This window comes from Rhinopithecus roxellana, chromosome 18, assembly GCF_007565055.1.
Source record: "Rhinopithecus roxellana isolate Shanxi Qingling chromosome 18, ASM756505v1, whole genome shotgun sequence".
NCBI classification, from domain to species: domain Eukaryota; kingdom Metazoa; phylum Chordata; class Mammalia; order Primates; family Cercopithecidae; genus Rhinopithecus; species Rhinopithecus roxellana.
Genome location: NC_044566.1, coordinates 61,658,497 through 61,682,451, shown reverse-complemented (window position 1 = coordinate 61,682,451; position 23,955 = coordinate 61,658,497). Strand labels below are relative to the sequence as shown.

At 45.7% G+C, this 23,955-nt stretch overlaps 1 long non-coding RNA gene across 1 annotated transcript; it reads left to right on the top strand.

The window, feature by feature from the left end:
* The first annotated feature begins 1,740 nt into the window (after nt 1-1,740).
* On the top strand, nt 1,741-10,118 carry LOC115894521. The gene is made up of 3 exons (XR_004054619.1): nt 1,741-1,914; nt 4,012-4,082; nt 9,897-10,118. It is a non-coding gene; the product is annotated as an uncharacterized LOC115894521 (long non-coding RNA).
* Nucleotides 10,119-23,955: the final 13,837 nt, after the last annotated feature.

The following is a 23,955-nucleotide window of genomic DNA, read 5'->3' as shown; positions in this document are numbered from 1 at the left end:
GCTTATTTTAAAATATAGTGTATTAACAGGAAATTGGAGCCACAATAAAGCCAACAGATCAGAAGATGATTGCCACTGAAAAGATAGTTGTGGCTGCATGCGGTGGCTTATGCCTATAATTCCAGCACTTTGGGAGGCCGAGGCGGGACAGGAGTTTGAGACCAGCCTGGGCAATATAGGGAGACATTGTTTGTACAAAAAATTTAAAATAAAAAAAAAGCCAGGCACAATGGTGTGCGCCTATAGTTCCAGCTACTCAGCAGGCTGAGGCGGGAGGATCACTGTTACCCGGGAGTTCAGGAATGCAGTGAGCTATGGTTGTGGCACTGCACTCCAGCCTGGGCAACAGAGCAAGATCCTGTCTCTAAACAAATTAAAAAAAAAAAAAACCCAAGAAGAAAAGATGGTTTGTTACTCACAGTTCCTAAGAGAAGAAGGCACACCCTGCATGGGGTGCCACGTGGGGAAGCACTGGGTTGGGGAACAGAGGCAGAGGGAGAGGGAGGCAGGGTGGACAGGGCTGGGATTGGCTGGTTTGAACACTTTCAGTGGGCTCTGGGGCGTAGGGACTGTCCCTAGTTGTCTGCTCCCTGGCCCTGGGGTCATTAGGGGAGGTGGATAGTGGTTTGGAGCAGGAAAGCTGAATAGAGGAAGTGGTTTGGGTATGAACTCTGGATTGGTTCGTTTACATTTTAAAAGCATCCTCCTGGGTGAGTTGTTTAGTATCTTCAGGAGTTGGCTGAAGTGAATTTGATCAGCAGGACTCTAGAGATCAAAGCATAAGAAAATAAGGGACATAATGTACTGACACATTGTGTAACAGAGGCCCACACTGCGCCTAAGCCCCCAACAATGTTGAGAGGTTTAATGACTTTGTTTGTTTGCTTGTTTTGGAAACAGGGTCTGGCTCTGTTGCCCAGGCTGGAGTGCAGTGGTGTGATCATAGCTCACAGCAACCTCAAACTTCTGGGCTCCAGTGATTCCCCTGCCTCAGCCTCCTGAGTAGCTGTGAATACAGGTATGTGCCACTACACCCAGCAAATTTCAATTTTTGTAAAGGTGGGGTCTTATTTTGTTGCCTCAGCTAGTCTCAAACTCCTCAAGTGACCCTCCTGCCTCAGCCTCCCAAACTGCTGGGATTATAAGCATGAGCTACTATGACCGGCCTTAATGACATTTTTAAAAGCATTTGTAAATGATGCTGTTGAGAGTTATTCCAACACACTTACCATATAACACATTTGTTAGTCATCTGCTCTTAGAGATACATATAACAATAGGATGTATCTATCCTTCTTTCCCACCTCCTGACACCACTACCAAACAAATACCTTTCTTGGCCTCAGTGACTCTAAATGAACTCAGTTTAGATCAAACATGACAGAAGAAAAGATGAAGGTGTATATTTAATTCTAATTTCCCCTTCTGAGAAACACTGTATTTTCATTAGAGGCATGGGTTGCCTGGGAGATATGGTTATCAGGCCGGATTTTCAGTTGTCTGCAAAGTAACATGGATATTACCAAAAAGAGTTCTCATGCAATTGAATGATTAGGGAAAGGACCACCTGGATGGATGACGCTGTTGGTCTCAGCTGTGCACTCTTGCTGCCAGATTGCAGGGCTTACCTATCTCCTGACACTGGGCGGTTTCCTAGCTAGTCACACAGATACCTAAGTCGGTCAGGTGCTCACAGCAAGACTACTAAGTAGTTGCTCACTCCGCAGGAGGAGGGGGAAGAGCTCGTCTGCTGCTTGCCGCAATGTTTGCTGCTCACTCAAAAAGTGCTGGGCCCTTGACCCTGGATTCCTCTGCTGCAGTGCATCCCACTGAGTGTGTAGCCCTCATCTGGGCCTGTTTTGCCATGGAACTCGGGGCAGGACGCCGGCTGCAAAGATGCTAGCGCTCTCTGAAGTAAGTGAGAGTGCTGTGAATAACATATTTTGTCTCTGATCCAGGAGTGTCATGTCTTCTGTCAGAATCCATGAAACTTGTTAGCTCACAGCTGGGGTAAAACCTTAAAGCTTCCATAGGTCTTGACATAAGAATCCAGCTATTGCATTCAAATGTAAGTAGTATATATTACAAAGCAGCTGTCAGTCCATGGAACAGGGAGACCTTGTGCTTAGGCAAGAGAGGCACCTGGCAATGAACACCAATGGCCGTTTTAAAAAGGAGGCAGGTGTTTCTACTTCATTTGGATCTTAGGCATTAGGGCATTCACATAAGATCATTGCTGGTTTGAAGGAAAGAACCAAAAAAACAAAAAACAAAAAAACACAACCTTTTAGTGTTTAGTATGATTATAATGTTCCCAGCAAATTGATGATTTGTTTGAAGAATGAAAACTCCTAGAAGGGGTCACTGGAAAGGAAAACCTTAAAATGATGATGATCTGTAGGGTGATTTTCCTGAGAGAAAAGCATACTTTGCACTAATGGCTACCTTCCTAGTGAATTCATTTGGAAGCCAAAGAGGATAATTCCCAGCAGCCAGCCTCCACCCCAGGGGATCTGTCCCCCAGTCATCCAGACAGCAATGCTGATGGTGGACAGTGGGGCAGCCCAGAGCCCAGTCCTTCCCTCACCCTTCCTGCCTGAAGTCCCGTCCCTCCATCAGCAGGGAGTGTTGTCAACTCGTTAACCACAGAGCAGGACACGGATGACTCCTCGTTTCCTTATGTCTCTTTAAAGCACGGCTCCATTGCACCCATGTTCAATTTTAGCCTCAGCGTCTGCCCTTAGCCACGAGTTCCCGGCATCTCCGTGGGAATTCATGATTGTGAGAGGAAGACAAGCACCTGTGTGAAGGGATGATTCACCCTCTCCCTTGAGAGTTTCAGTCTCAAAGCTGCCAGCAAATGGGTCTTGATGGAGACAAGTAGGAGACTGAGTATTTGGGCAGATGTCGTCATTTTAAATCTTTGTTGGGAGAAAAAAAAACCCCGAACAAAATCAAAACAAAAGCCCTGTCAAACGGCACTATAGCCCTTCTTTACGTAATTGCTAGGGGGTCCGAGTTGCAAAATGCATAGAGAAGAAGTATTCCTGTTCTACGAGTCCTTTTAGGACAGGAAGAAAAAGCCATACAAAATGAGAAAGGCCTTGTTAAGGCTGGAAATGCTAACATTTCACTAGTAGGTGTCTGCCCTCTATGCCATCTGCCCCTTGGGTTCTGTGGTCCCTCTCCTCACCTTCCCGCTGGCTGCCTCCCCATCCTTCGTCTCCTCCTTGCTTTTTGCTCAAGGTTGCCTTCTCTGCTTCTTAGTCACCTTTCTCATTTCTGTGGCTTCATTTTTGTCATTTTGTCCTTTCTCTTTTGATAGACCATGTTCTGGTTTGAGTTCTTTGTGCACACACGTATGTGTGTGAGATATAAAAAAAATTAATATAATGCAGTGGGCAAAAGCCTTAGGGCAGCTTGGAAACAGACCACAGCCTCAGCCCACTGCTTTGGATTCAGTATCTTGCTTCATCCTGCAAAAATCCTATGGAGCATGAATAGACCCATTTTACAGATGAGGAACTGAGACTCACAGAAGTTGAGTAGCTTCCCGGGGGTCACACAGGTGATATACTGTGGAGCCATGGCCAGCTCTACTGCTCACACTCTTCATTTCAGAGTGTGTCTAGCTAAGGGGGCTGGAAGGGAAGTAAGCCTTGAGCAGTGGGGTAGCTTGGACTCTGGAAGCAGCACACTTGGGTTCATAACTTGGCTTCTTCATGGACTAGCTCTCTGAGTTAGCCTTTCTGGGATTAATAATAGTGGTTCTCAGAGGGTCATTGTAAGTATTAAATGAGGTGATGGAGGAAAAGGTACTGTGCCTGGCACATAGTAAATGCTTCATTAATGTAACTAGGTCTGAAATCTAGGAGTCATCCTGGAATCTTCCCTTTTTCTCACATCCCACATCCAATCCATCAGCAAGTCCTGTCAGTTCTACCTTCCATATATCTAAACCCAGTCACTTCTCACCACCACCTGTTAACCTCAGTCCTTGTCTCTTACCAGGTGATTGAAACTTCCAGCTGGCTCCGGGTTTCCACTCTTGCCCCCTTCAGCCAGGACGATCCTGTTAAAATGTAAGTCAGATTACACCCTTCCAATGTTTGGAACCCTCTGAAGATATCCGATGTTATTGCACAAAGTTAATAGCTGAGGCCCAACAGTGGGATGCTCAAGCCCAATAGCAGCACTTTATAAACTGTAATGTGCACGTGAGCTACTGAGGATGTTGTGAAAGTGCAGCTCTGACTCAGTGGGTCTGGGGTAGAACCCAAGGTTCTGCATTTCTATCAAGCACTCCGCTGCTGCTGCTGCTGGTCCAAGACCCTGGTATTGAATAGCCAGATGCTACATTATCTGCACTCCACCTCCACCTTATCTCCTCTGTTATCCCCTTGCTAAACCTGCCCACCTTCATTAGCCTCCTTGTTGTGCCTCAATGCACCATGTAAGTTCTACCTGAGGGCCTTTGCACCTCCTGTTTCTCTCTGGGAAATTCTATCTCCAGACACGTGATTAGCACACTCCCTCACTTCCTTTAGGTATTGACTCCAATGTCACCCTCTTGGGAAAGGGTTGTCTGACATCTGTTCTTAAAATTGCATAACCCACCCCCAGCAACACTATTGGTTTTCATTCTCTTTTCTTTTGTTCATAGACTACAACTTTCTAACATCATACATATCATACTTACTCTGGTTTTTGTCAATCTTTCCCAGCTAGAAAGTAAGCCTTTTTTCAAAAGGTAAATTTATTTTTATTTATTTGTTTTTAATTTTTTAAATGTTAGATTCAGCGGGCACCTGTGCAGGTTTGTTACATGGGTGTATTGCATGATGCTGAGGTTTGGGCTTCTAATGATCCTGTCACCCAAGTAGTGAACATAGTACCCGATAGGCAGGTTTTCAACCCTTGACTCCCTCTTTCCCCTCTTTTGGGATCCCCCACGTTTATTGTTCCCATCTTTGTGTCTCTGTGTACTCAACGTTTAGCTCCCACTTATGAGTGAAAGCGTGGTATTTGGTTTCCTGTTTCTGCACTAATTTGCTTAGGATAATGGTCTCCAGCTGCATCCATGTTGCTGCAAAGGACATGATTTCATCCTTTTTTATGGCTGTGTAGTATTCCATGGTACATATGTACCACATTTTCTTTATCTAGTTCACCAGTGATGGGCACCTGGGTTGATTCCATGTTTTTGCTATTGTGAACAGTAGTGTTATGAACATATGAGTGAGTGCAAATGTCTTTTTGGTAGAAGGATTTATTTTTTTGGGGGGTATATACTCAGTCATGAGATTGCTGGGTTGAATGATAATTCTACTTTTAATTCTTTGAGGAATCTCCAAACTGCTTTCCACAGGGGCTGAAATGAGTTACATTCCCACCAACAGTGTATAAGTTATTCCCTTAACAACCTCACCAACATCTGTTATTTTCTGACTTTTTAACAATAGCCATTCTGACTGGTGCGAGGTGGTATCTCATTGTGGTTTTGTGTCTAATCATCCTGTGATGATTTGTGATGTTGAGCGTTTTTTCATGTTTGTTGGTCACATGTATGTCTTCTTTTGAGAATTGTCTTTTCATGTACTTTGCCCACTTTATAACCAAGTTAGCTTATTGATTTGTTTAAGTTTCTTATAGTTTCTGGATACTAATCCTTTGTTGGATGCATAGTTTAGAAATATTTTCTCCCATTCTGCAGTTTATCTGTTTACTCTGTTGATAGTTTTTTTTTTTTTTTTTTTTTTGCTGTGCAGAGGCTCTCAGAAGCAAGCTTGTTGAGGTCACACAGCCTTGTCTCTTTGTTCAGTGCTATATATCCTCAGCTACAAGAAAAGTGCCTGGTATATCAAAGACATTCAGTAAATACATGTCAATCAAATTATTATTATTTTATTCCTGCTATCCAGATAGCACTGAAACAAGCCCCCTAAAAACAAAACAGCAACAAAAAACCCTGTCTTGTTCCGTTCAGACTATAACAAAATATCTTGGGTTGTGTAGCTTACAAACAGCAGAATTCATTGTCCACAGTTCTGGAGGCCGGGAAGTCCAAGATCAAGGTACCAGAGGATTCACGTATAATGAGGAGGGTTCCTCATAGTCGGTGCCTCCTATGTGTACTCACAGGGTGGAAGAAAAGGGGCAAATAAGTTCTCTCAAGCTATGAATAAAGGCATTCATCCCATGCATGAGGATGGAGCCCTCATGATCTAATCACCTCCAAAAGACCTCACCTCTTAATACTATCACATGGGGGAATAAGTTTCAACATGAATTTGGGGGGAAAACATTCAGGTGTTTTTCAGATCATAGCAGGCCCTCCCTCTCCCCTCCCCCCTCCAAAAAGAAAAAAAAAAAAGCAATTGGCAGGTCCTCTGCCACACTACAGGTATTCAGTGATTTCTCTGTAAATTGGGTTTCTGTACTTTAAAAGCAAAAGCTTGCTTCTGTCTAATGTATTTCTATGGTGTGTGCTGGGTCAGTTGTTGAGAGTTGAGGCAGAATGTAAAATCCTGAGCAGAGACTGTGTGGGAAGACAAATTACAAAGTGCAGCTGGATGGCCAGGCTCAGCTGCCTCAGTCTTGCATACAGAGCATGTTTTAACATCGTCTCCAGTTTCATTACTTTGTGCTACTCTTGGGTCCATTCTCCAGACCAAGCCTGAGTTCCTGATTGCTCAGCAGGGCTGCCCGTGTTGGGGGGAGCCTTACACCCATCTAGTTGCTCCAGATCTTGGTCTTGAGTTAGGACCACCTTAGACCCATCCGGTTTCTCCAGATCTTAGTCCTGAATTAGGACCAGACTCTTGTCAGGCAGCCCTTTGGCTTCCCGAGAGAGAACATTCTCGGTCTCCCACTCACAAGGCATACCCCCAACTTAATACCTTTCCTGGATTCTTTCTAGCCCCTTGGTGGTGACTTGTTTTCAAGCATTCCTAAATGCATGTTCTAAAATTCTCTAATTAATGATGACGAGGCTTCCCTGGCTGCAATCAGATCATGTTCATTTTTTATTTCGCTTCCTTAGTGAATCAGCTTCCTTGTGTCTTTCTCCATGTCCCATCTGAAACAGATATATACATATATTGAGGTAGTATTTTGGGATCAATTTTTCTGTAGAATATGCACAGGGTTTTCCCTGTTTTTACTTTTGCTGTGAGTCATCTCCCACAGCATTCTAGCCATAATGTCCAATGAAAAGGGCCGTCCTTTTCTATGTATTTATTTATCTGTGGCAAGAGCACCTGCCATGAGATCTATCCTCTTAACGATTTTAAGTGCACAATACAGTATTGTTAACTGTAGACACAGTGCTGTACAGCAGATTTCTAGAACTTATTCATCTCGCATAGCTGACACTTTATACCCATTGAAAGTCAGCTCTCCATTCCCACTCCCCCCAGCCCTTGAGAACTACTCTTCTACTCTCCGTTGCCATGAGTTTGACTATTTTAGATATCTCATATAAAGGGAATCATGCAAAGGACTTGAATAGACATTTCTCCAAAGAAGACATACAAATGGCCAAAAGTCATACGAAAACATAATCAACACCACTAAACATCAGGGAAATGCAAATCAAAGCTACAATGAGAAAGGCTAATTCCTTGCCTCTGTAAAATGACACATTGTTTTTCTAATAAGTTTCCGTTTTCTTTAAGTTTGCTTGAGTTGGGTTCTACCACTTACAATAATAATAACACCAATAATTTAATTAAACTAAGTGCTTAATATGTGCCAAGTATTTCATATTTAGACAACTTTCAATCCCAGAGGAATCCACTTTACAGATAAAGAAATGGAAGCATGAAAAGAGAGGTTAAGTAACTTGCCCAAGTCACTTGGCCAGTAAGCAGCAGAGGCAGGATTTGAATTTGCAGTCTGATGCCAAGGCCTACGTCCTTCACCACAGTGATGTAGACCCTCTCCCAAAAGGAGCATGGTGTCTCTCCTGTGGGCAGCCTCTCCGCATCTCTCTTTTAGGACAGATTCTCACAGGTGTAACTTGTATCTGATCTTAACCACACAGAAACAATATAGAATAAGGGCAGGCATCATTTGTTCCCCAATAATGTCTTTGGGTTCTAGATGAAAACATAGAGAAGGAGAGAAATGCCATGAACAAACTTGTGGCACCATGATTACGCCTGTTGTTTCAGATGCATTTCTTTTAAAATGATAGGACACTGGCCTGCCTCAAAGTCCTATTAAAGGCAAATCCAGAAGTAAAATAGCTTCGGTTATACCTGTGGTTTGACATACCTCAGTTTCTCTGGTCCCTACCCCTCTCCTCCATCAGCCAGAAGTTTTTGTAGCATGGAAAATACCAGGGAAAAAAGAATTTCACTAGACAGGAAGAGAAAAGCATCAGCTGTCATTTAAGGGAATTGAGGAGTTAGGTCCCATGAGAATGCTAGTAAAAGTCTTGGTTAAAAATAAAAACATTTATCTTGGTTCTAATAGATAGAGGGGTGGGCCTGAACTCACCGAAGTGTCTGAATAAAGATGAGCATTTTCCTGGCAGGAGACATAGAATTCTTTATTGATACTTATCTGTGGCAGCAAAGTTTGTGATGCAGAGATACTCTCCAGCCAGCCCAGAGGGAGGGCGTTTGGAGACACAAATGGTCAGGGGCTGGCTTAGAGGGGACTGGGCATTGAGACTAGAGACGTAAGGTAGGTAGGATGGGAGTGTGTTATCAATCTCGCTCATGGTCAGTGAGCAATTAGATGTACTTTAGCTGATCATAGCAGATGCTCAGTTTTTTTTCACATTTTCAGAGATAGGGTCTTGCTATGTTGCCCAGGCTGGCCTCAAACTCCTGGCTTCAAACCATCCTTTCACCTCAATCTCCCGAAGAGCTGGGATTACAGGCACCACCTCATCTGGCTCTCAAATAGTTTTGAATACATTAGAAATAAAAATTGCTTCAATGTATTGAGCACTCTCTATGCCAAGGACTGAGCTGAGTGTTTTGCTTATCTAAATGCCTCTCCCAAAAGGCATTTGGTGACCCTCCTTCCGCAATGGTCAGTTGGACGTGTCCACTTGACGAGGTTGTTACTACCCAGTTGTGGAGTCAAATATTAATCTAGGTGTTGCTGTGAAAATGTGGTTTGTAGATGTGGTTAACATCTACCATCCGTTGATTTTAAGTAAAGGGGATTAAAAGGGTGGGCTTCAGCCATCAGTTGAAAGGCCTTATGAGCAAAACCCAACATTCCCATAGGAGAAGAAATTCCCCCTCAAGGCTGCAGTATCAGTTCCTGCCTGAATTTCCAGCGTGCAGGCCTGCCCTACAGACTGCAGACGTGCTAGACCCCATAATCTTTTTTCTCTCTTTTTTTTTTGAGATGGAGTTTTGCTCTTGTTGCCCAGGCTCACTGCAACCTCTGCCTCCCAGGTTCAAGCGATATTCCTGCCTCAGTCTCCCAAGTAGCTCGGATTACAGGTGTGTGCCACCACACCCGGCTGATTTTGTATTTTTGGTAGAGACGGGGTTTCACCATGGTGGTCAGGCTGGTCTTGAACTCCTGACCTCAGGTGATCTGCCTGCCTTGGCCTCCCAAAGTGCTGGGATTACAGGCATGAGCCATTGTGCCCGGCCTTACGCCCCATAATCTTGTGAGCCAATTCCTTAAAACCAATTTCTTAATATACGTAAAAGACACACACACACACACACACACACACACACACACTCCTCCTGTTGGCTGTTTTTCTGGAGAAACCTGACTGATATATCTTCTAACAATCCTATGATTATCCTCATTTTTTAATTGAGGAATTTGAGCCTCAGAGATATTAGGAGACTTGTTCACAGTCACACAGCTAGTAAAAGGTAGGGCTCTGCCAGTTTCTAAAATCTGGACTTTTCCAGGATAGCTGAAATCCAAGAAGCGCAGCCAGGGAGTTCTGGAGAAACGAGTGCTCGAATGCAGGTTACCTCTGCCGTCATCTGCAGAAAAGTTCTCAGGAGTCTGGGCTGAAGTACAAGTAACATTCTTGAAGTACAATTCTCAGAGAACCAGCTTCTTCACAACCTTGACATCACTAACAACCCATTGCTGGCCTGCTGCTATGCTGGCACCCTCGACTTTTCTCACCCAAGCTAATGATATGTGCATTCTGGCTGCCTGGGCCGCCTGCCTCTCTGTGAGTACCTGGGCCACCATGCTGCGTGGCTGCTGGATGCTTCAGTGTAACAGTTGCCTGGTCTGCCTCCTGCATTTCAGTCTATAGGACAGACTATGTGTCATCTTGCTCGCCAGCAAATTCCAAGCATGCAGCTCAGAGCTAGCCACATAGTCTACTTCATCAGCCTGTGCAGAAGGAAGTCATGAATGGCTGCTGTGACATTTCTACTTTGCAGGTTGATTTGAACTTTGTCTGCATCCTACATTTTTTCAAAGGTGCTTAAAAGAGGCCGATAGCCCCATGACCTGAAGTCATTACAAATCTAGAGCTCGGATCTCAGCTGCAGGATTAGCTGCCAATGAATGAATGGACAGCCTGCCGCCGGTTATCAGCGAAGCGCCCAGTGCCTTCCTGCGCCGGCCAGGAAGACACAGCTTGAGAGCATCACCGTCATTCCTGGGTGGTCTCCTCACAGGAAGTCCACGCTCATGCCATGCCCCTTGGAGCAGGCTGTCAGAATCAATAAGCTAGAGATGAATTTGCAAAGACCTGTCATTTCACGTGTAACAGGAGCAAACGTTTAGAAAATGAGCATTCCTTTAGACTCGGTAAACATCCGCAGGACAGGCAGATACTGGCATTTAGGATAAAGGGAGCTGGGCTAGAAAGGGGTGGGGAGAGCTGGATGTTTATCACGTGAATGTCAGGCTGTCGCCCTGAAACAGCTGGGGAATTCTCACCGAGCTGAGTGGTCTGGTGTAACATGTAAAATCATGATAGAAATAAAACGAATCCTGGCTTAGGATTACACGATTGAGACAAGGCCTGAAACCTTCCAGGCCTTCATTTCATTATCAGGGTAACCGGTCATCAGGAACATCCCTGAATTTTTAAGATAGGATTGCCTCAAACTTCTGCTTCTACAGCTTCAAGGTCTAAAGTCCTTGCTGCATTTGTGCAAAGCCCTGGAAGCTTTACTCTCGGCTCCCTCCTTATGTCCCTTCTTGTGGGTACTGCCTCCCTTTCACTGGGCACCGAACTAGACCCAAAACTCAGCACCTTTGCTTGTTTCCTCTCATGGAATCCATCCGCTCTTGTGAAGATCTGCAAACCACAAGATGAGTATCCCAGGACGGCAAGGGGCTTCATCGTGTCTGGGTGGTGAGTATATGGGGCCCACAGCTGGCCTCCAGGCACTGCCGCGGTGTCTCTGAGTCCCACAGCCTCACACTGATGCCACCCCCACCTCCACCAATCTCCAGCACCACACCTGAGACCCTTGAACTCCTGATGTGCCTGAAACCGGAGAAGTTCCTCACCACTCTCTTGTCTTACACCCTGCATAGGGCACCAGGATCCCCTCTTTGTGTGCTCATGTCTCTCAGAGGGTTTGGCTAAATAATCAGTCCGCTGAGATGCTGGCCTGAGGACAAACCTGGTGTCCACTGCCAGGCCATGTGGAGGAGCTCACCTGCCTCTGACCACAGAGCCACGCAGGACCCGTCTGGCTTCCTCTTCTCCTGCAGGGTTTTTTCTCTCAAGAGGTTCCTCAGCGGCTTGGTGAATGCAGCTATGGTTACGGTCCTGTTCTCCAGACAAGTGGATGAATCGGGAGTGGATGTAGCTAAAGGTTGAACAGAGATCTCCACTGTGAAGGAACAAGTGAGTTCTGTACGCTTAGGCATCAGGAAGCCGCATTCATGTGCGCTCCAGAACACACCAGCCGGTGACCTTAGGCAAGTCACTCACTTTGCTGAGCCTCAGTTTCCATTTAAAAGGGACATAAGGTCATGTTTCTATTTATTTCACAGTTTGTATGAAGCACAAATGAGTGCACACGTGTGAAAGAACATAATTTATTTTGCACACACTCTCCATAAAAGGTGTTACAAAAACACAAAACATACAAAAGGAGCCTATCTCTAAGTTTTCGGATTTGAGATTCTCCCCCGATGTCTGCCTGGAACAAAGCTATGTTGGGGATGAGCTCTAATTTTGCCCCTTTTATTGAGGGAGAGTCAGAATAAAATTCCAAACTTGCTCACATAAGCAGGAAGCTGAAAGCATTCCTTCACATAGTCAGGGCTCGGTTAGATTCTCATCTAAAAAGCATTTAAGCAGCATGACTGAGTTTTAGGTGGTTTTCTAAGGTTGAGAGGACATGCACCTGATGTTGAGCTTCTGCAGCTTTTTGTCACAATGGCAATGTTCTTCCTTGCTGAGCCAAGGCTATGTGTCCGGGGAACAGTGTCGTGCAGGTAGCCTCACAGTTTACCACTTCAGCCAACCCATGTAATGTAGCCAGACAAGCAGCAGGAGGGTGGACGGAGCTTCCCCCTGAGTTGGGGTATCACCCTGGTGTCCATGGGTCCATTGTTGTTTCTGACTCCCCCATACACGCTGATTCCTTCTCAGATTTCTCAGCTAGGTCAGCCTCCTGAGCCCTTGCATGTCCCTCAGCATTGGCTGAGAGCACAGGGCTTCTACCTAGTCTACATTTCTTTATCTTTGGTCTGTTCTGTTCCTTCAATTCTTAGGATAGGAAATCAAGATCTGGTTTATCAGTGTTAAGTACGAGATGTTCTTTAGGCATCCAAGCTAAGTAGGCAGTTAAATATAGTATTACTGATTTACTGCTGTGTAACGAATTATTCCTAAACTCAGTGGCTTAAAACAACAAATAATATCTTACAGTTTCTGTGGCAGAAGCCATCTGAGTGTGGCTTAGCTGGGTCTTACCTTTAGGTGCATTCCCCAGACTGAGCCAGCACTGATGGCTCCACTTATCCGCTTAGGAGGAAGCTGCAACCTGTTTGGCTCAGGGTATCTCACAGACTGAACTTGAGGAGCTGTGATCTTATCTGAAGGTTCTTCTGGGACGGATCTGTTTCTGAACTCATGCATGTGGCTATTGGCAGGATTGGGTTCCTCCCAGGCTGTTGGACTGAGAGGCCCTCACTAGCTGTTGGCTGGAGGCTGTCCCCGGTTCCTTGGCATGTGAGCCTCTCCCCAGAGTGGCTCACAGCGCAGTAGCCGACCTTCATCAGAGTGAGCAAGCAGGAGAGCAAGAAAGGGCCAGCAAGACAGAGGCCTAATCTCAGAAGCAATCTAGCCCACCCTCAGGAAGTGGTGTGAACACCAGACAGTGGGGAAGATGGGAGTCATCTCAGGGGCCACCTAGCAGAGCACATAAGCCTGACATTCTGGGGAAGTGGCTGGGCTCCAAACAGACATTGGCAAGCTGTCAGGTGACCTAGAGATGCAATAACAGGAGTGAATTTCCAAAGAAAAGAGATCCTTGGCCTGAGCCCTGGATCCTCCAGCCTTTAGGAATAGGAATCCTGGAAGGAACAAGCAATGGAGTAAGAGCAGGAGGGAAAGGGAGGTCTGACAGCTGGTATAGGCTGAGGCTAATTAGAAATGACCACTAAGAAGTGGAAATGGAAGTGAAGGGATTGGGAAATGGGACCACAATTCTTAAAGAGGTTGCCTACTGAAAAGAGGAGCCTTTTCCCAATCTTCAGAGCTCAGCATACCTCTCCTCTTACTCCTCCACCCTGGCACATTAAACAATGAACCTATCAGGTGGCCATCCTGTCCTCCTGGGTCTCCTCTTAACTTAAGGCTGGTGGGGGAGTCCTAAACTCCTGGGAAATGGGGAAGAACCTTGAGGGAGGTCAGGCAGTACAAACCAGGAAGCATCTGCTGGAGAGAGAAAGGTTAGCGGCTCCAGCAAATCATTTCCCCAGGACTTTGATCCGTGTATTTAGGCCCCAGCAGGCAGAACCGGCTGGCTGAGTCAGCACCAGCACACTGCAGCAAACAGCCTGACTTTTCTCTGAGTTCCCCTAGAGCTGAATTTCAGGCCAGGCAGTCAAATGAGAAAAGGTGCAATTAAGTAAATAGAAACGAAGAGAAATAACAACAGGCAAGCCAGTGAATTAGTGGCAGTGTGTGTGGTCTGTTTTCTGTCTTCCAAGACATTCCCTGGGCTTAGTATACTAGGTGCTCACTCATTCATTCATTCAGTAAATTCATTCACTGAGCATCTGTGTGTCTCAATTCCAGCGTAGGTGCTGAAAGAGCATGGTAAGCAGAAGCCAACGATGGCCTTGTCCTCAAGGAACTTACAGTCTAGAAAAGGAGACAGCCGTGAATCCATGGTCACATGGATACATAAAAATTAGATTAGTGGGCTGGGCGCAGTGGCTCACAACTGTAATCCCAGCACTCTGGGAGGACAAGGCGGGCAGATCACCTAAGGTCAGGAGTTCGAGACCAGCCCGACCAACATAGAGAAATCCTATCTCTACTAAAAATACAAAATTAGCTGGGCATGGTAGCATATGCCTGTAATCCCAGCTACTTGGGAGGCTGAAGCAGGAGAATCGCTTGAACCTGGGAGGCAGAGGTTACGGTGAGCCCACATCGTGCCATTGCACTCCAGCCTGGGCAACAAGAGCAAAACTCTATCTAAGAAAATAAATAAATAAACAAATAGACTAGTGGTAACTGACAAAGACTCTTTCCTTGACCAAGCTGACCAGGTTCCTCTCAGCACTCTTCTCAACTAGGCCCAAGCTCTGAGCTTGGCTCTTGTTCTGTACTTGTGGTGCTTATATCACCCAGTCTTTGCAAAAATCAGTTTAGTAAGAGTAAGTCAGTTTAGCAAGAATGCCCTTATCCTTGATATCTGGTCACTCTCCCTGTTTGATCAAATTCCTCATTCCACACCCTCAATTTTTATCACCCTGCCTGCCTTCAGCAAGAATCCTAAGTCAGTTTAGCAAGAATCCCCTCCCTGTGAGGTCTTCTCTTAGTAATTTTCTATCCATCCGCCCCTCACTCTGTTTCTTGGCTATAAATCCCCACTTGTTCTTATCGTATTAGGAGTTGAGCTCCATCTCTCCCTCCTGCTGCAAGAATCTTGACACCTATTGGAATCGTCCTGAATAAAGTCTTTTTTTACCATTTTCACAATGTCAGGATAATTTTTAATGTAACTGCCGAGAAGGCAAAATACCTGACACTGTGGAAGCAAAAGTGAATGGGGGATGTGACCTCGTCAGGGAGGCCAAGGAAGGCTGGCTTAAGGAAATGATACTTGAGTTGAAATCTAACATCTTAAGGCAGGATGTAAGTTAGAAATTATCCCAAACTTAGAAATAAAGCAAAAGGATGACCACAGGACTTTCAGTGTCGTATTGAAACATTGTCTAAGAGGCGTAAGCACGAATCACCCAGTTCTCTAGGGGAGTATACCTGGTTTGACGTACTGGTAACTATTGATTAGGGCCCAAACTGTGTGAAGTTAAAGGTTAACTTGTAGGAGATTGTTAAGCTGCAAATGATTTTTTTTTTTTGTCTGGTTGGAGATGTAAACATTTCTGTCCAGTGGGAAAGGTAACCCAAAAGGTCGTAGTTATATTGCCCTGTAGGGTATTCACTTGCTTTGTATCTAACTTTGCAAACCTGTTTCAATATTCCTTTCCTGAGAAAGCATGTCAGTGTCTGTTCCACAAATACTCTTTGGGCAGTTTTACCTCCCTGTCGGTTCCCTCATTTGTGAGTGAAATCAGTCTTTATCAGGTGTTCAGTATATATTTGTATGAGAGTCATGCTTCTAATTATATAAAACTCATACTTGGCCAGAGGTGGGCAGAAGACATTAAATAAGTATGGCGAGCACCTATTTACTCCGGACCCAACACCTGGACTTATTTTTTTCAATTTTCAGTTTTTGTGGGTACATAGTGGGTGTATCTATAGAGTACCTGAGGTATTTTGATACAGACATGCAATACATTATAATCACCTCAGAGTAAATGCGGCATCCATCACCTCAAGCATTTATCCTTTGTGTTACAAACAATCCACTTATACTCTTCTTGTTACTTTTAAATGTACAATTAAATTATTATTGACTATAGTCATCTTGTGCTATAAAATACTTGGTTTTATTCTTTTTTTTTTTTTTTTTTTTTTTTTTTTGAGATGCAGTCTCACTCTGTCACCCAGGTTGGAGTGCAGTGGCATGATCTTGGCTCACTACAATCTCCACCTCCTAGGCTCAAGCAATCCTCCCACCTCAAGCTCACAAGTAGCTGGGACCACAGGCACATGCCACCATGCCCGGCTAATTTTTTTTTTTTTTTTTGTATTTTTGGTAGAGATGGAGTTTTGCCATGTTGCCCAGGCTGGTCTTGAACTCCTGAGCTCAAGAGATACACCTGCCTCAGCCTCCCAATGTGCTGGGATTACAGGCGTGAGCCACCACATCCCACCTTTTTCATTCTTTCTAACTACTTTTTGTGCCCATTAACCATCTCGCCACCCCAACCCCACTCCCCTTCCCAACCTCTTGTAACCATCCTTTTACTCTCTATCTCCATGAGTTCAATTCAAGACCTAGACCTTGGGCTCTGAGAAAACTTGGAAAAACCTAAATGTGGTCATTGTGTTCATGGATCTACCAGACTTATGAGTAAAAAAAGTAAGAGTTAATAAATTGTCTACTCCGCAAAGTGTCTCACTGCTACAGACACACTGTTTCCCATTCAGCAACAGTTGGGGGCTGTTGGTATCCATCTCCCAATGCAAGTTTATGTATCTAAAAAGAATCCCCCTCACATGGCTCCTTTTGCATATTTTGCTACTGTCAGTGTCAGTGAGGCATTTTCCTCTCTACTCGCCAGGCTTGCAGTCTCAGTGTGTCTTTAGGTTCCTCTTCCTCTCCTTCCTCGGCCAGTTGCTCACTAAGTTCTGTCAATGCTTTCCTCAGCCACTCTTTGGGAACTGCCCCATTCTCTCTGTCCTGTGGTCCCCTCCCACTCCAGGTGCTGGGATCTGTAGCATCCTCTTCCCTCTCCAGGGCGTCCCACTTGTTATTGTCAGATTAATCTTCCTCATAAAAATGATGCTTCCCCATGTCACCGCCCTGTTTAAATCCTTGCGCACTTCTGCAGTTGTAACCCAGACTCATTTCCAGGCTTCCAAAAGCTTTCTACGGGAAAAGCCAAGTGAGGTGCTGGTCATAGTTTCTCCTTCTCGGAATCCTCAGAATGTCTCTCCCCATGCAGGTCTCCCCCAGCGGGGGGTTCTGAGGATAGCTTGCCAAGCCGAGAGACCCACTAATAAATTGATTAGACAATGAGTAGGTGCTTGATTCATGGGCAGCCGGCACGCGCGGCCTGACATAAAGAGCCACCCAACAGGAGCAGCCAGGCCTGGCTGGAAGCCACGGAGACAATCTGATCCTGTCCGGGGAGTCTGACTCCAGACAGGAGCCGCAGAGGAGAGTCAGCGTGGGGCCGAGGGCTGGTCACCCAATCCAGAGCACTGGTGGCAGCCACAGACGAGGGCACCGCCAGAGCTACATCGTGTTCTGAATGTTCTCTTGGTGCAGTAATTGTGTCTTTTATTTTCTATATTCTGATGCTTTGACGTCTGGGCCTTGCTAGCCCTGGAGGGACTGTCCCTCCCAGGGTTACCAGTTATTCCAAAGATAGAAACCTACTTCCCACCCCCCCCACCCCCCCGCAATGTGCTTTTCAAGTGCAAACCAACCCCTCCACAGCCCTGCCCCAACCACCTCTCCACCTGCCCTAATCACTCCTCCCGCAGGGCCAAGTCCCTAACTAAGGACAGCCCATATACCCCAGAGCCCACTGAAACCAGCCCACCCTGAGCCTGCCTGCTCTGCCTTGCCCACACCTTCCAGCATGCGCCACAATAAGGGCCCCTGTCCACAGGTCCAGCCTCTTCGGCGACCTCCCGACTCGCTCTGGGGCTCCCCCGTGTGCCCCCTCCCCATGTGGCATAGCATGCCCCCTCCTCTTGGAAACCGTAACAAGCTATCTTTTTGCTGGCAGTTGTCTCCTATCTGTTTGCCTTACCATACCTCAAATTTTTAATTAATTCATGAGGTTTTAAAACACTCAGCTCCCACACTACATTCCTGTCTCTCCGGAGTTTGGCAATGTGACTGCCCCTGCATTTTTAGAGGCAGGGCTGTGTGCTCTTCCTGCCTCATTCCTGCATCTCAGAGTCAACCCCCTTCACTTAAGGTGCTTCGAGTGTCTCTGCTCCTTGCAGTCTAAAAAAAGCCAACTTCAGGAATTCCTCATCTTACCCGTATCTACTGACACCTTTTCTTCTACTACGCTTCTCAGACTCTCCGCTTCAACCATGTAAGCCATGTTTTCATTCTCGTGTGTTCCCGTTCTCCGTTATCTTGCTAATATAAGGTCTTCAAGGAATGGCCTCCCTCCTTTCCGTTGCCAGATGAATCTATTCTTCCTTCAAGACCTGACTTGTGTTTCATCTCTCCTGTGGTGGCTTCCATGACTCTACTTCCCCGGGTGGCTTCTCTGTGACTGTCTCTCAACACCTGCATCACCTACTCCCGGGACACGTACAGGCAGCCTACGCCACCTTACACTAGTCAGTATTCACTTCTCAATATTTAGGAACTGTCTTTCCCTAAGGCTTTATGTTCTCTTGGTTCAGGGACCAAACTTTTGATTTTGTGGGATGACAGGATGCATTTGATACCAAATACATCCACCACATCTTCCTTCTCATTGAATTGCTGTATACAATTCCCAGTTCCCAGAACAGTTGTGACCTATGGACCCAGGGCCTGGCCTACAGGGGAAGCCAGGTCCCTGCTCAACTCTAGTCTAGGCTTTTCCCGTTTGGGAGGTGAGGTCGGCCTGTCCCCAGCTTTACTGAATGGAGAGCGTGCGTTCATTTCCTAATATGTCAGGATTCTTGGGAAGATTTTATTTGCTTTAGTTTGCTGTCAGGCCTGGAAGGGAAGGTGAAGTGGGGAGTCAGCAAGGAGGGGGCTGGACCACCTGGTGGGATGTTGGGAACTATTTTCTGTGCAGAGGCCAAGGCTGGGGCTGGGGGTGGGACACATGGAAATCAAACGTGTACTTCACAGTTTGGTCCTGGGCTGACCTGTTTATAATAAAAACATTTGGTTTGACTTCCACAGACTCCAACCCATGATGTCAATGTTGATGCATTTCAGGCCACATTCCTTTTAGTCTCCGGAGAAGTTCTTTACAAAAAGCATGAGCGGTGGAATCAAATAGTTCCTGGGATCATCTCCAGTCTGAGACATCACATTTGCACTTTAAGCAAATAATTCAGATACTAAAATTCAAGCCCTAAATATGCCTTTTCAACTACAAACTAATTATTTGTGTCTAAATCAATGGACGGTGTCTCTTTAAATGTTCCCTTCATTCCTCATGCATGCTATAATCAGCAGATGGCCCTAACTTCCCCCACCACCCCCTTTTAAACAGACCCTTCTAATAGCTAATATCCTGCAGTGACTGAAGCCATTAGAAGGATTAGGCCATTACTATCCTGTCCAGCAAACACACAATGCTCACGGGGATTGCTTTTTTTTTTTTTTTTTTTTTTTTTTTGGTTGTTGTTTTTATGGATGAATCAGGGCCCAATGGTGGGTTGAAAAATCAAAACAGGGACGGCAAAGGCTTATAGTCATTCTTTTCAAGGACACCTCCCAAACAGCCTTAGGATTTGAGATTCCTTTGTTAGAATGACGGCAGATGTCAGCTTTGTGGCTAGTACAAGCTCCGAAAGGACGCAGTACGCAGACCTCTGTCCCTCATTTCCTTAATATCTAATACTCATCCTTTCCAGAGCACCACCACGACTCTCTCTTTGCTCTGCCTGTCCACACAGGCCTGTTTGTGCTGTAACAGACAAGCAACCAGCAGCCCAGCCCAAAGCCACGTTGCAGGGCTCAGGACTGCTCTGAGACACTGCCACCCAGTGGCACTTCTGAAGCATAACAGCACACAGAAAGGAAGCAGGGAACCCAGTTTTAAAAGCATGGAGGGGGTAGGGGGTGCAAAAGCTGGCCTAGAATCTTGAGGCCAAGCTGCAGAAAAGCATGCTCCATGGCACGGAGGCAGGTAGCTAGTTTGGAGATGGCTAAATAGGGCAAGTGACAAAAACACGAAGAAAGGCAGCTGGAATATGGAGAGGAATAAAGAAATGTAATGACATGGAAAGCGTGAGCAGTCTCTTCTAAATGGAAGAAATACGCACTTTCTCTAAGTGAGAGCTGGAGCGAGATGACCGAAAGATGAGTCAATGGAACCCTTTTTTGGAGTCGGCCTCAGTTCGGATTACTCAATATCTCACATGTCTGGGTTCTTACGGATCCTTGAGCTTTGCTGACTTTGGGGAAGCCATTGTACTTCAGTTTTGTGATCCGAAGGGGCTGAGCTGAACCTCTAAACAGCTTCTCTGAGCCCTAACAGTGAGTATGTTATTAGATACCTGAGACGCTGAGTGAACAAGAAATGCAGAAATACGGAAAATGCAGGCTGCGAGCAATCCTTAAATCTTGTGTTTGATTTCAAAACGCTGTGAGAGAGAACCTGAAAAATACATCCACTTACACCTTTGGTGGTTCGGCACTTGCCAGGAGAGTGCATGGAAGGGACCCCCATCCCACAGGGCGTGGGTGACTCTACCTGCCATCTAACTTCCCTGAATCTCGGCAGCAAAGGCCAGTGCACTGAGATCCGGCACCTCCAGCACTTTCAGTGTAGTGGGAGAGAGGTTTAGAAGGAATTGGGCTTCTCTAAGATTGAAGCTAAACCAGAAGCTAATGGGTTAGTAATTTCATAGGCCTCCCTTTTCGGCAACATTTTCATTTTAAAAAGAAAACTCCTGTTAGAGGACAAGTAATTCCAAAGAAATGAGATTCTGCTGGTTGAAATGTAAGAATCCAGCAGGCGGTGAGGGAAATTTGTTTTCGGGCTTCTCCAATCTAATCTGATAGTGACTGTCTTGCTTCTGTCGTTAATATTTCTTGGGAAAAAGCAAATGTGATCACTCTTTTAAAAACTGTTAGGATCACTTTCCTATCCAAGGTCTGAAAGAAGATTTGGGCTCAGGCTCCATTTGAAGAAATCCAGGTTGTATTTCCCCCAGCATTTAGGGTTTGATGATTTCTGCTTATCTAAAGTGCTCACATTGCAAATATGAGCAGCAGGGCTGGGGATTTAAATTCTGTCTTGATGGGAATTTGAACTGAAATACTCTACCCACTGCCACTTTATAAGCTGGGAATCATCAAGCTAGCTACAAATACCTCGAGGGGTCCTTGCAGTTGCTCAACATAAATCAGCAAAATGACAGGCAATTGACTTTGAAGACAGCGCTCACATGGCTGAGTGGCTGGAGCTGCTGGAAGCAGATGAGGGCATTTTCCTGTAAACATGATTGTGATTAGCACCAGAGTAAATAGCGAATCGGGCTCTATCTGTCAGACTCCAGTCTGCTCTGGATTTTTCATTAGGTAGAAATCAACATGTGACTCAGTGCAGCAAAGTTGGCAATTAAAAGAAATAAGTTTCTATTTCAACACCTGGTGAATACTTCTGATTTTCCTAGAAGGTAAGCAAGAAGGAAACGATTTTGCCATGTTTTCACGTAGGGATAAAATAGGAGTGCGGGGATCAGTCCTTTCTCTGCAAGAGCAATTCAGCTTCTAGTCCGGGCTCTGATGCTATCTGACAAAATGTCTGGCATAGCTCAGATTTTGGTTAAGTGGAAAGGTTCACATTTGAAAGGTTGACGCTACCAGTGTCATCTGAGGTCACTAATTCATATGTGTAAAGAACCCAGGAAGGTAACATCAGTAGCTAAGCTGGCTGGAGGGGCTGAGGCCAAGTGGACTGTGCCGGCCCTGTCCAAGGAGGCAGGCTGACCCTGCTCCAGCATGGACTGCTGCCAACTGGGGCAGAAAGGCTTGGGTTGTCATATCAACTGGTTTTTCAAAAGAAGCCAGAAATTGGGATTTTCATGTAAAACACTAGGTGTGCCAAATCAAACATGTCTACAAACCCAAAAGCATCTAGCCTGTTTACAACCTTGTATTGGGCTACCTTCATGTTGGATTCCTCCACACTCATTCTAGCTACACTAGGTCTCTAAGCCATTTCAAAGGATTTCCAGAGAGAGCTTGCACAGACTCCCTTAGCAAGGAAATGAAAAATCTATCAGCTCTCCAGATCTAGAAGGTTTTTTTTTTTAAATTCTAATTTAGATCTTTCGTGCTGCAACATAAACCACTTCTTTTTATTCTCAATCAATGGAAATGAATCAACGGAAATGATAATCATAACTCGCATGGGAATTTTAAACTCAGTTGGCACTGAACAGAAGGAAACCTCTTAAATGCTCTGGAGCTCCGTTCTCTCAAAGGTAGCTTGTGCTATAGAGGAGTGAGAACAGTTGTAACTCTGGTGGGCATGGGTCAGGTCACCACCTGCTTTGAACCTCAGTTTTCTCCTTTAAAAAATGGGTTTTCTCCACTTCATGGGCCCTGTACTGTGAAGAGTGGGTACTGGCTGACTGCAGGAAGATGTTTGTCTCCTCTGAGGTCAGCTCATCTGGCTGGGAATCTCAACACCACCACTTACTCCGTGTGTGACTTTGGGCAAATTTCTTACCTTTTCTAAACCGGGTGTCCTCATTTCTTTCTTTCTTTCTTTCTTTTTTTTTTTTTTCTAAGACAGGGTCTCTCTGTCACCCAGGCTGGAGTACAGTGGTGTGACCACAGCTCACTGCAGTCTTGATCTCTTGGGCTCAAGTGATCCTCCCACCTCAGCCTCTCAAGTAGCTGGGACCACAGGCACATGCCACAACACCTGGTTAATTTTTGAATGTTTTAGGACATGTAGCCCAGGCTGGTTGGTCTTGAACTCCTGGGCTCAAGTGATCCTCTTGTCTTGGCCTCCCAAAGTGCTGGGATTATGGGTGTGAGTCACTGTGCCCAGCCTGAGTGTATTTGTGTGTGTTTGGTGGGGGTGGGGGGAAAGGTGTCACTCTGTTGCCCAGGCTGGAGTGCAGTGGCACAATCTCTGCTTACTGCAGCCTCTGCCTCCTGGATTCAGGCGATCATCCTGCCTCAGCCTCCGGAGTAGCAGGGATTGTAGATATACACCATCATGCCTGGCTAATTTTTGTATTTTTGGTAGAGATGGGGTTTCACCATGTTGGCCAGGCTGGGTCTCAAACTCCTGACCTCAAATGATCTGCCTGCCTCAGCCTCCCAAATTGCTGGGCTTACAGGTGTGAGCCACTGTGCCCAGCCTGGGTGTCTTCATTTTTAAGACAGAGGTAAAATAGTGCTTTCTCTGTAGTATTGTGGAGAGGAGTAAATGGAAAGCTCTAAGTCAAAAGCTTGGCTCAGGCCCCGGCCCTCAGAGGGACTGGAAGGACTGGGCACAGTGGCGATGATGAGGAGGGAGGAGTCTAGGGTGATCCCAGGTTTCTGGGTGACTGGGTGGATGAGGGAGCATTAATAAAGACAGATGATACCAGAGAAAGAACTGGGCTGGGAGATAGGTAGTTTCTTCAATTCAGGACATACTGAGTTGAAGTCGCCTCAGAACTTTTCAGGAGGAAAGGCCCAGTTGGAAGTTGAGAAATGGCTTTGAATACTTGGCTGGAAACAGTCTCAGCTATAAGCAGCTGTGGCAACTGTGCATGCATGAGGATGCCTGGAGAGAGTGTAGCTTGAGAGGAGAAGAAATGCTAAGAGGACCAAAACTCCAAACGGGATGCTAAATGCTGACGCAAGCCAGGAAAGACTGAGATTGTGCATCCTGAGAGGTCAAGGGAAGACCTGCAGAAAGGAGCTTCCTGGAAACCAACAGAGAAATAGAAGATAAGGTTTCCATCTTCGATGGCTTTACAACCTGATGAAGGGGCCAAAACAGAAACACACACAACAACCAAAG